A 12388-nucleotide genomic window follows, 5' to 3' on the forward strand; every position below is an offset into this window, starting at 1 on the left:
AAAGTTTTTAAAAATAAATAACAGAACCCTTTTTATAATACAGAAAGAAAAAGTTTTCTAAAAAGTTTTATTAGCGTATGCTCTTAGGCCACAAATTAACTGGACCTTTTTTATAATACAAAGAGAAAAGTTAGGTAAATTAATTTAACATAGTAATTTGCAGGGGAAAAACAAAACAGAAGAAAACAAAAGTCATTGTCCCTTTTTAGTACGTTTTATTTTTATATTGCTAGCTCATGACCGCAGCACTAAGTGAGTATACTTCTCAGTTCTCTTCTCGGGCAAACTGCAAAGCCCCCACATGCAGTGCTTGTCACTTCTCACTTGCCTGTGGGACCAAAATGCACTAAAAATTTGGCTAAGAATACGTCAATGCCAATGAAAAGTGGTACCATAAATTCATAGTTATTATGGTCTTGTAAGGACTAAAGGATATGTTGTTGGGAAGAAGATGCAGTTGTCAAAGTGCATGCATGTGTTACGGAGTCTTAAGGGTGTGTATAAGCGAAACTTTCATGACCAAGAGATTTGTTTGGGTTAAAGATATCACGCCAAATTCCTAGTCAAAATGCAAAGCCCAATTTCTATTTGATGTACAAGCAAAGTATTTTAACTTTCTAAGTTTGGTGACCATGGTTTAGTAGACAGCGAGTTTAGGCCTTTAGGGTTTGGCCTCTTATAAATTACTTCATATTGAATTCATTGTGACATATAATTTCATTATAGTGAAGATGTAGTTATTAATGATATTTTTCTATAAACATAGGTCTGTTAAATTGAATCATGTAATTTCTGCATTCCCTTTTAAGTACGTAAACCATTACCCATATAATCAGCTAACTTACCGCGGAAAGCATATTATAACCAGCTAAATTAGGATGTAGTTGGATGACATACATGCTATTTAAGTATTAACACGACTCCCATGAATTAAAAAAAAAGTATTAACACGACAAGTCAGGATCCGTTGCCCATAAACATCGAATTAGTAAAATCTTAGTCATTAGGTGAGCAGTCCCTTTTGAAATTCGGTGGGAGTTGTGTTATATCCAACGACAGCCACATTCTTTTCTCTCTGTTTTTTTCTTTTTCTTTTTCTTTTTTTTCTTTTTTTTGGGGTAAAACAACAACACCAATATTCGAATATACTTTTTTGTTGACCTTTTCTAAAGATGGTTTGAGTAATATTGTAATACCAGAACCTACCGTTCTCTTTTATATATATATATATATAAATTAAATTTATAGTTTAATTGGGATCAAGTAGTATATTTTAAAATTTAGGACAACCCTAATATTTAAGATTAGTTAACTATTGATATCAGCCTTCTCTAAAGTTGTATGTTTAACCCCCAAAAAAAAATGTAAAGGGGAGGAGATTCAAGTAGAAATTTTGGAACCAAAATCAATCAAAGCATCCCTAAGGTAAGAAATTTTTCCTAATGTCTATTAACTTTTCAAATTTTTCATAGTTAGGTTTTTGAAGTTTGAAATTTTTTATGACTAGAAGGATTTAACTCAAATTAAGTGTGAATAAAATGATACTTTGGTGAGAGAATTGACTCTAGGATGTTAATAACTTACATTTTGAATGAGATTAGTAATTAAAGTAAGTAACCCTAAATGCAATTTTAAATTATTAACATCAAAATTTCATAAAAATAACCGTGTATTTGGATTCTTGTCAAAAAAATGGAGCACGAAAATAACTAGAGTGGTTGGTGAAAAGGATTAAAGAAGTAAAGGATTAGGATAGACTATAGAGTGTGGATTACCTCTAGCCCAATTAGGCCCCACAAAGGCCCAATGTGAACCGATTTTCCAAATGAGACTAAGGGTGCGTTTGTTTTGACAGTAAACCAATTCCGGAAAATGTTTTCAGCATTTGCGGGTGTTTGGCAACACCGGAAATTTTGGTCAAACGGAAAAGAGGAAGCGTTGACCGTAAAACAGACCCTCCCCACCCGGAAAATAATTTCCATGTGTATTTTACCTTCAAATTGAGTTTTTCGTTGGAAAACACAGAGAAAGAGAAGGAGAGGGAGAGAGCAACAACCACACCAGAAAAGAGAGAGAGAGCTAGAGGGAGATCGCCGGGAAGCCAAGATCACGCCGTCCTCAACCCAAAGGCTCGCCGGCGAGCTCGCGCCGAGCGAGATCGAGGCGCGATCTCGCGCCGTCGAGCTCGCGCAGGGCGAGATCGAGGTGCGATCTCGCGCGGTCGAGCTCGCGCCGGGCGAGATCGACGTGCGATCTCGCGCCGTCGAGCTAGCGGCGGGCGAGATCGAGGCGCGATCTCGCCCAGATCGCGCGTCGATCTCGCGCCGTCGAGCTCACCGCGCCGGCGAGAAACCCTCCCCACCGATCTCACTCTTCCTCCTCCCTGTCTCACCTCCCTCTCTCAATTTGATTTGGCCGGTGATTTGATTTTTGTTTGTTTAGAAGATCATGGATTTTAATGTTTTATTATAAAATTTGTTTGGAATGTGAGAAAATGGTTGAGAAAATGTGAAAAGTCAGTAAGAAATTTGCATTTTCATAATGTTACCAAACACTTGAAAATATTTTCCAAAGTTTTTTTTAAAATGCCACCAAACACCTAAAAATATTTTCCTTTCCCGAAAATATTCTCATTTCCTGAAAATATTTTCCGGAATTGGTTTACTGTCAAAACAAACGCACCCTAAGAGTGGACCAAAATTCTACATAAACTGTGTAGTTCCTTAAACATGTGTTTAAGAAACTTTAAGTGCTATTTTGTATTTTGTAAAGTTTTTTATCAATGTAAAATTTACCTTTATTTGTAGAGAGGGCAATGTCTCTAGACTTTCTATCCATCTTTTGGCCCAATGAACAGCTCTTGTAAATTGGATTAAGTTGTTTCTCATCTTAAATCTGTCTTCTTCTATTTTGCAAACTTTGGATAGAGATGGAATTTGGCGTAGTTCTATTGTTTCTCCTATGTTTCAAGTTGAGCAATAAAGTATGAGAAATGCTAATGGATGCACTTAGAGCAACTGTTAATAGTCTATTTAAAGAAATTTTTTATGGGAAAAAAAATAATTAATGTTTTGACAGTTTTTTTCATTTTCCATAAAAATAGTATCAAAATTTTCCTAAAATAAATTGTTAACCATTGTTCTAAGGACACCTATTAACATAACACATAACGTATTTTTTCAGAATAAAAAAAAAATTTTAAAAAAAACACTAGGATTCAGTCTTATATAGGTATTCCACATATTAGGTGAAATTTTTAGAATAGTCTTTGTATAACACTACCTAAAAATAAAAATAAAAACACGTGGTTTTGATACTCTCTTAGTTGGGGTGTCTTGGAGAATAGTTAGTGACTCTTAATGAGCTCTAGTGTATGCTTGTGAATGCTTGTGAAGTGAAAGCATTATAGGCATATGAACGTTGTCAATGTCCAACCTCTAATTAATAGCCGTCTTTCAAACTTCATCCATCATCAACTATCGTTATTCGCTGTCAAAGCTAACATTTTCGCATGTTGCATTCCATGTTTGTACCCGGTCCATTCTACATTCGATCCAATAATTCAAGTTCCCATTCTTTTTTTTTTTTTCATGAGCTTACATTCCAAATTCAAAATGTCTTCAAACTTCCATGAAGGGGATGTTCGAATATATTATGATATTACCAAAAATATGCAGGCCGTGATTTTGTAGAATGCCACAAGCTACTGATATTTTAAAGTTATCATACTACCTATAATATATTCTTATAAATATCTCATATTGTGTTCATTGTAACACACAACTAATAATAGTACATATATTGTCACATAGGATTTTCTGCTATATATAAACGTAAGCTATCAAGTTAAATCATATCAAAAACCATTTCTCATAATTACAAATCATGTTTCTTTGTGTTGATGTCACTGATTTAAATCTTCATTTTTTTTTCTTTCTGTTAGACCAAAATTTATATATATAAAGGAGTAAACACATGCAATTCGAGTTGCACCTTTAGTTTATGAGGAAAAGATCAGTTTATACTCTTGCCCACAGAAGGAACAAAATAAAAGGAGCTCTAAAAGATCCTTTTGTTCTGTCACACTCACACATTTCATTTCGATTCTTCTTGCCAACAAGATCTTAATATCACAAAAAGAGAGGTTTATTTTTTGCTTATAATAATCTAAAGTTTTTGCAGACAGGTCAGAAGAAATTGAAAGTGGCTTGCCATGATCTTTTTGTAATCCTTCTAGCCTACCAACGATCATTAAGATACTCAAAATAAACTTTCAGCAAGATCATACTTTCCGTCAGTTCTTGTTATTGCCAAAACATTTAAGACTTCTTAAATACAAAAAGTATTACAAATTTTACTATAGAAAATGTCACAAAATACAAATCATATGTCCTACTTTTGTATCCATATACCACACTTATCACATAATCGGTGAGTTTTTTTTTTTTTTTTCATGCAGTACCCTCGTCACCAACACAAATGATTATATAATCATTTTAGACAAGAAGAAAAATTGGATTTAGAGAAAATATAACCTTTTCCAACGCTATCAGTTATTCCCGTGGGGCCTTAATAGTTAATAGAGGACCCCAGCAGTTGTTTCAAAATTGGTGTTCATGTGTCTTGAAGATTTCGGGCGTGTTTGTCTCTAAGTTCAAACTCACAATTTTACATTTAAAACAATATTATACATTTTTTTACACATTTTTTCACTTACACGCACTGGCGGAGCCAGAGGGGGGCGAGGGGGGCACCTGCCCCCCCTGACTCCTAAATTTTTTTTTTTTTGTATTAGTAGTCAAAAAAAAAAAAAAAAAACTTCTACTTGTTGAAACTTGAAAGTGACCAAACCACCTATTTCACTATTTTTTTATTTTTATTTTATATCGTTATTTACACAATTTTTACTATTTATAATACTTTTCACAGCATTTTATCTTTGAATGATGCTAGAGATATTACAAATTTTACTACTTATGTCTTACAAATTGACATGTTATCAATCACTAAAAATAATTTCAAACATTTATTCATTATATTTTTCAAGTAACACTAATCATATTTTTACTCCATCAGTTTGTAAATTTTTTAGTAGTTATGAATTGATTGTTTTTGTTTATTTATTTTGATAATATGAAATATATTCATATTTGCTTACAATAGTTTATTTATTTTGTTATTATTGTTGATTAATGTTTTTTAGATAAATTTCACTTTTAATATCGTCTTTTAATTTTGCTCCCTCTAGACTAAAATCCTAGCTCCGCCACTGCTTACACGTATTTCAAAAAACTATAAAAATTTCATCTCAAACTACTCTATCAAACACCTCCTTTATTCTTGCAATATTACAGAGTACAATGAAATAAACAAAACTGAAAAAAAATAAATAAATAAACAAACAAACAAAAACAAAACAAAAACAAAACAAAAAGGTAGGCACATACAGCTGGAAGGTGCATATCGTTGGGGGAGAGGCCGGAGAGCGTTGGACGTTGGAAGGGAATAATAGGGTAGTGTAGAAGGACAAGACGTCTCCCTTCATTCCTGCAATATTGCAGTGTACAATGAAATAAACAAAACTGAAAAAAAAAACAAAAACAAAAACAAAAACAAAAAAAACAAGAAACAAAAAAACAAAACAAAAAGGTAGGTACATATAGTTGGAAGGTGCATATCGTTGGGGAGAGGCTGGAGAGCGTTGGACGTTGGAAGGGAATAGTTGGGTAGTGTATAAGGACAAGACTTCTCCTTTCTTTCCAGAGTTGGTACACTATTGATTTAGGTCTTTTGAAAATGGAACAAGACTAAGCTAGCTTGATGGTAATTGAAAACAAAATTCAGTGTAGCTAGCCTATCGATGTATGAGTTCAACCAATTCATTTGTACGACTGTACTAGTAACTAATTAATAAGCTATAAAAGATCTTGATCAAGATTTTTAACTCTTTTTTTTTCCTTTGTTAGAGATGATTCACAGACTATATAAGTCCTCGTTAATAAATAATAATGACATTCAATGATTGTATGCAAAGCCTAGTTAAATCATTTTCGAGATGGAAAATTAAATCTTGCACGAGCTTAATAACCTACAATATTAAGGCATAAATTGTGAATTTTAGGCTTTCAAATAAAAGTCGTTTGTGATTGATTATATGACGACAACAAATCTAATTGTAATTTATAAGACCATTAATTTTGTCAGATTAGAATTCTCTATAGTGTTTTGAATAACTCAATTGTAGAGTTCTTAAAATCCTGTACTTTAAAATTGGTGGATTAGATTTTATTATATCATTAACATTTAAACAAACGTTTTCAACATAGATGAGCAAGAGTTTAAGAACTACACAATAAAGTTACCCCGAAACAAATATAAAGAACATTAATCCACTTTTGCAAACTCTCATTATATACACAGTACTATGCAAGTGGATAAGATGATGATCATCATGATCATGACAAGTTGTAATTTTCATAATGTTAACTTGAGAACAAAAATATAGTCACTGTTCTCTTGTTAGCGACGTACGTAGCTGAAATTAACGGTCAAAAATGACTCCGGAAATATGAGTGAAGAGAAGTGACTTAAGACATAATCCTTAAGAAGTGTGTGTGCGCGCGTGTGAAGAATCACGTTGGAGGTGTCCTCGTCTATTTGAGACAATTTCCTTATCTCCATAAATTGTAAAAAGGTATTAGCTAATAATGGCCTTTAATATAGACCTAAATTTTCATTTATGAGACTGTTGACACCAGCCGAACTTGGCAATTAAAATTGCCCCACCCCTTAATTTTCAAATTAAATGTACGTTTTCTTTCGGTGGATAGGCCGAGGTTGACAACAATTGTCACATGGCATCACCTAAAGATGTTGTCTTTTATGCAAGAAGATATTACCGAAACAGAGGAATATATCGTACCAGCCATTAAATTAGTATTGGTGCTTTTTCAAAATGTACCAGAAAAATTACCTCGATTATATCGGTTGATATTGGTGTTTTGGCCGGTACAATTGAAAAATAAAAAATTTAAAAAATTTAAATAAAAAAAAACATGTTGTTTAAACTAATATATTAGTTAATGTACTTAAGCTAATATGTAGATTTATAAAATATGTAGATTTTAAATTTTATGTTAATAAGCATAAAAATTAATAAATTCATACTTAGATAAATTATACATATATATATATATATATATATATGCATATAAATATATAAATAGCGACAATCTCAAAATAGTACACCGGTATTAACTGATACTGAAATATTTCGTTCTCCTGACTAAACTAAAATGGCCTTAAGTAGAAATTGACTCTTTTGCTTTATGCATACACCATATTTTGAGTTAGGGTATGCATATATAGGTCAAGTTGGAGGGTTTTTTCCAACCTTATCAAGTTGAGAAATTCTTAGCCCATTTCTACCCATCACATATGTAGAAACCAACTCACATGGATCAAGTTAGATTGAATTGATTTGTAGGTGTTGGGGTACATTTCTTTGCACCTAATATTATTTAAATAACACCCGTTTATTTCTTTTCAAATGTCACAAACAAATTATTGGGCATGCCTAGATATTTTCTTTTGACTATCACTATGCTAGCCCACAACTTTTTCTCCTTTCTATCACAAAATTGGGCTACAAATGCAAAACACTATAGGACCTCATATTTTCTCGTAAAGCCCGAATTATTTATTGAGTAAGATAAAATTTAATCCTTTCTAAAGCCCAAGAATTTTATACTGAGCAAATATTTGAAAAAACTCATGATTCAAATTCATGGCAATACTATTTTTTTTCCAATGGGATTCAATCCCATGATCAAAGCCCATAATTCAAACCCATGGCAAATTATTCGTCAAAGAGTCCAGTTTCCACTAGCAATATCAAAAGCTCAATTTTTATTGGCAATATCAAAAGCCCAGTTCTCACTGGCAATATCAAAAAGCCCAGTCCCTACTAGCAATATCAAAAGCCCAATCTTCATTGGCAATATGAAAAAGCCCAGTTCCCACTGGCAATATCAAAAGCCTAGTTCCCACTGGCAATATCCAAAACCCATATTTCATTGGCACTATTTTATCAAAAAAGCCCAAGATTATTGACACTTGGCAAAGAGAAAATATCATGGTATAATATTACCATGGCAATCATCTTATAAAAGCTCATTGGAGTTATCTTGAAAATTATGTTCTCATATTATAAACCCATGAAATACATGGTCATCATTCGCATCACAACATCCATAATATATACCTTCAACACTCATGGTAAGTATTCAATCCCACAAAACTCATCATTTAAATTATGATGCAATTATTAGAAACCATGGACATTATTTACAATATGGAATTCATCATAGTAAATGTTATTTACAAAGGTATCTTGAAACTTGTCCTACTGTTTCAAACATTACAACTAATTGCCTAAAGGCCCAATGCAAGTATCTATAAAAAACCCAAAAATATTTAATAATAAAAGTCCATGAGGAATGAAAACCCATGGCAAAATGTATTGTTAATGTCCATTTTGTAGGATGCACACAACCTAGCCCAAAGGAACCAGTCCATGTGAGCAAACCCAATCCAAAAGACCCCGAGGCAAAGAATTGAACGTGGACAAACCAGCCCTTGACCAAAGTACAGTTGGAGACCCCTACAAGAAAACTAAGCCTTTGAAGATAAACTAGGGGTTGTCCCATTAGTTTTGTCACCCTCTACCTGACGTGAACAGTGCCCGAGGGCTATGATATCAACTAAAGTCTAAAGGATGATGGAACTCCATCATCTTCCTTAAGATTGTACCTCCAGCGGAAAGGAAGCTGAAACTAAGTTATCCAAACCTCAACAAATTGATGTTGTAAATGTCAAAAACGTTCAAGACATGATTCATGTGCCAAGCCCATGAATCCTAAAGGGGAAAAAATTTAGGAACATGTGGTTTGGAAGGCATAAAGGGATCTCCAGCAGAACCCCTTGAAGTGGACTTAGAATTTGACACCTAGCTTGGGGTGTTGAATCGTACTTCTTGGGGTCCAAATCTCAGTTGCAACATTAGAATTTGTTCTTGATACATGCCTTAATCCCATTGATTAAGCTCAGCCCTAGAAATCCTGGCATTTAATGCAAAAAACTCCAAAATCCCATCATGTGTCATATGTTACCCAAAAAAGCAAGGCAGCCCCTAAAGTAAATCTCTCACTTCTAGCCAAATCCTAGGAATATTAACCTTGATTCACGGCCTCTGATCAGTCCCACGTTTTTTGGATTCTTGTTAATTAATGCTTCTCTAAAACTCCATTATAAAAACATAAGCACCTCAGCCCACAAGAGGACAACCACTCCCTCTAAAGTTCTTGATTCGTTTGCCATCTTTTGCTGGTGTTTTAGCTCTCCTGAAGCTCACCACTCATACCCCTTAGAATACACTCACCTATTCTCAGATGTTCTTTCCCCCCTCTACACAATCACAGCTCATAAATGTCTCCCAACTAGTCACAAACAGCTCACTGCTCACTAAAAGTCTTAATCTCAGTATTAATCATATCCCACTCACTCAAAACAGCCCACATTTATCCCGTTCGTGCCTTATAAACGCGCACTCAACGAAATCTTAGTTTAATACTTGTTGCACTGAGCTAGGATCCCTCTCTGCCTTTGCACCATGCCAATTAATCATTTTCTTCTTCCCATGGAACCTTTAATTTTTACTTTTTATTTTACTACTGAAGGATATAATGTATTAGTAACAATCGAACTCTTCCCTCACGTTGATGTAATGATGGCCGAAAGCACAATAAATTCCCTTGACCAAGACATGCAAGGACCCCCATGAGCTAACACTTTCCTAAATTTATTTAATCATTGACTGCTGGATTGTGTAATTTCACCCTTACCATTGGAGAATTTATCTTTCTGGACTTAAGTGTAATTTTGCCCTTACTGCTGGAGAAATTATTTCCCTTGTACTATTAGACCAGGACCACTAACGTATTAATTAAGTATTGTAAAGTGTTTTTTATTGGGTTTTTGTTGCTGTTTTGTCAAGTGCAGCCTTTGTTTCTTGCTTGGATAGGCTTGTCATCACACCGAAAGCCTTTGGGTACCATCTCAATAGCCCATAGTCGAGTTTCGGCTTGGCTTCCCAACATTTTATTCAAATGCATCAATTTCTCCCTCAACAGTAGGTTGTATTTACGTAATTCATGTTTTGTAAAAAAAAAAAAAAGACTTCGATAAAATATTTAGTACTTTTTTTCAATAAATTATTATAATTTATGTAATATGTTTAAATTATATTCCAAAATTTCAAACTCATCAAACTTAATTCTCTAAATAGCCAAATAAATCAAATTAAAATATTAAAATAAGGGTAATAAAATAAACTTATATATGGTGTGTTCAGTTAGGTCAAGTGGGTTGAAAAATTATCAACCCGAACTTGACCCGAGGCTCAAAATAAAATCTCAATCCACCACACCAACCTAAGGCATCAAGTTGGGTTGAATTGGGTTGGTTTCGTTAGGCTAGTGAGTTGCATGCACACGCCTAAATTTTTGAATTAAAATAACAAGAAAATTATGCACAAGTTAAAAATGAGATAATCATACCCAATATACAAAACTCTTACTTTTGTAGAGTTTGAGAGAGGTCATAACAGGTAGTCATATCCTAGTTTTCTAAAGAAATTGATTCTCCAACTCAAATATGCAACCTATTACTTTTGATAGAATGCACTTGCTAAGTTGCTATCACACCAAAAACTGACCTCTAAGTTGGTAAAAAAAAAAAAAGGAAGAGAGATGACAATGATATATATATATAGCGTTAATTTATGTAGCTGACTAAGTAACAGCATAACATCAACTAATATAAAATATAAATATCATTGCTATATTGTTTCATTCACAATTTATTTTTTAAGGAAAAAAGTCTCTCTTTCTTTAATAGCATTATTGGGACATTGTGGGTAACCAAGTTATCTTGACAGTACAAAGTTTTTTTAGGGATGGGTGGATGTAGAAGGAATTAAATAAAACTTTTATCACCTTGAGCCCACAACTTTAATCATTTCAAACCAATCAGCTTGTGCAACGTTTGCTACAAGGTAATATCGAAGATAATGGTAAATAGGATGAGGCCACTGCTAAACAGAATGATTGACCCTGCTCAGGTGGCTTTTGTTCCTAATAGAGGAATTACAAAGAAAGTAATTTTAGCGCAAGAAATGGTCCACAATTTCAGTATTACAAAGAAGAAAAAAGGTTTTTTCGGGATTAAGCTAGATTTCATAAAAGCCTACAACAAAATGGAATGGAGTTTTCGAAAGACAGTGCTGAAGGCTTTTGGTTTCAATGAGAAATTCATTAACTTGGCTCTTCAATGCCTATCTACTCTTGACCTTACTCTTTTAATGAATTGTGGTATTGCACCAAGCCTCACTCCCCAGAGAGGACTAAGGCAAAGTTGATAAACAGGGACATTAATGGGAACTTAAGAGGAGTTAAGGTTGTTGGCTTAACCCCACCTGTTTCCAAATTATGCTATGCTGATACGTTTTGCTATTTTGTAATGCTAGAATGGATGAGTTGACAGCCCTCATCCGCTGCTTGGAAAAATAATGCAATTGGTCTGGCCAAGAAATAAGTATTGAAAAATCAGGAATGTTTGCCTCAAAAGGTGTATCCCACCTCAATCTGAACCAAGTAGAATGCATATAGGGTATTAAAAAACTGTCTCAAAACACCAAATACCTTGGTGTCCCTCTCTTTTTGTCAGATAAAAAATTGCAAGGATCTCGCCCCAACATTAGAAAGGCTTGATAGTAGGCCGGCAAGTTGGAAGAGCAAGAACCTTTCGTGGTCTGGGAGAGCTACTCCCATCAAATCAATGGCACAGGCAATACCTACCTATGCCATGTCAACCATTCAATTTCCAAAAAGTGTGTGTCAAAATGAATGCTGCGGTACGTAGATTTTGGTGGAAGCCTATGGCGTGGAATTCGCTGTGCTGGCCTTGAAAGGAGGGAGGGCTAGGATTTAGATATTTTTTGGAGTTTAATCAAGCTCTCCTCTTAAAACTTGCTTGGTGGGTCCTGTCAAGTAGGAACTGTGTGTCCATGCATAAATTTCTCGCGTGCAAAATACAAAGGGGAAATTGGCTCACTCACAAGACTTCAGGAAGCCCATTTTTTGTGTGGAAGAGCATTGAAGGGGTTAAAGAACTAGTTGCTAAAGCAGCTTGTATAATAGTTGGAAATGGCAACACTATTAGAGTACGGGAGGACCCATGGATCCCGGATTCCCCACATTTCACCTCATCCCCAAGAGCTGGTGCAAACTTGGATTACATCATTGTGGTGTCTCAGCTCATAACAAACAAT

This window comes from Castanea sativa, chromosome 8, assembly GCF_040712315.1.
Source record: "Castanea sativa cultivar Marrone di Chiusa Pesio chromosome 8, ASM4071231v1".
NCBI classification, from domain to species: Eukaryota; Viridiplantae; Streptophyta; class Magnoliopsida; order Fagales; family Fagaceae; genus Castanea; species Castanea sativa.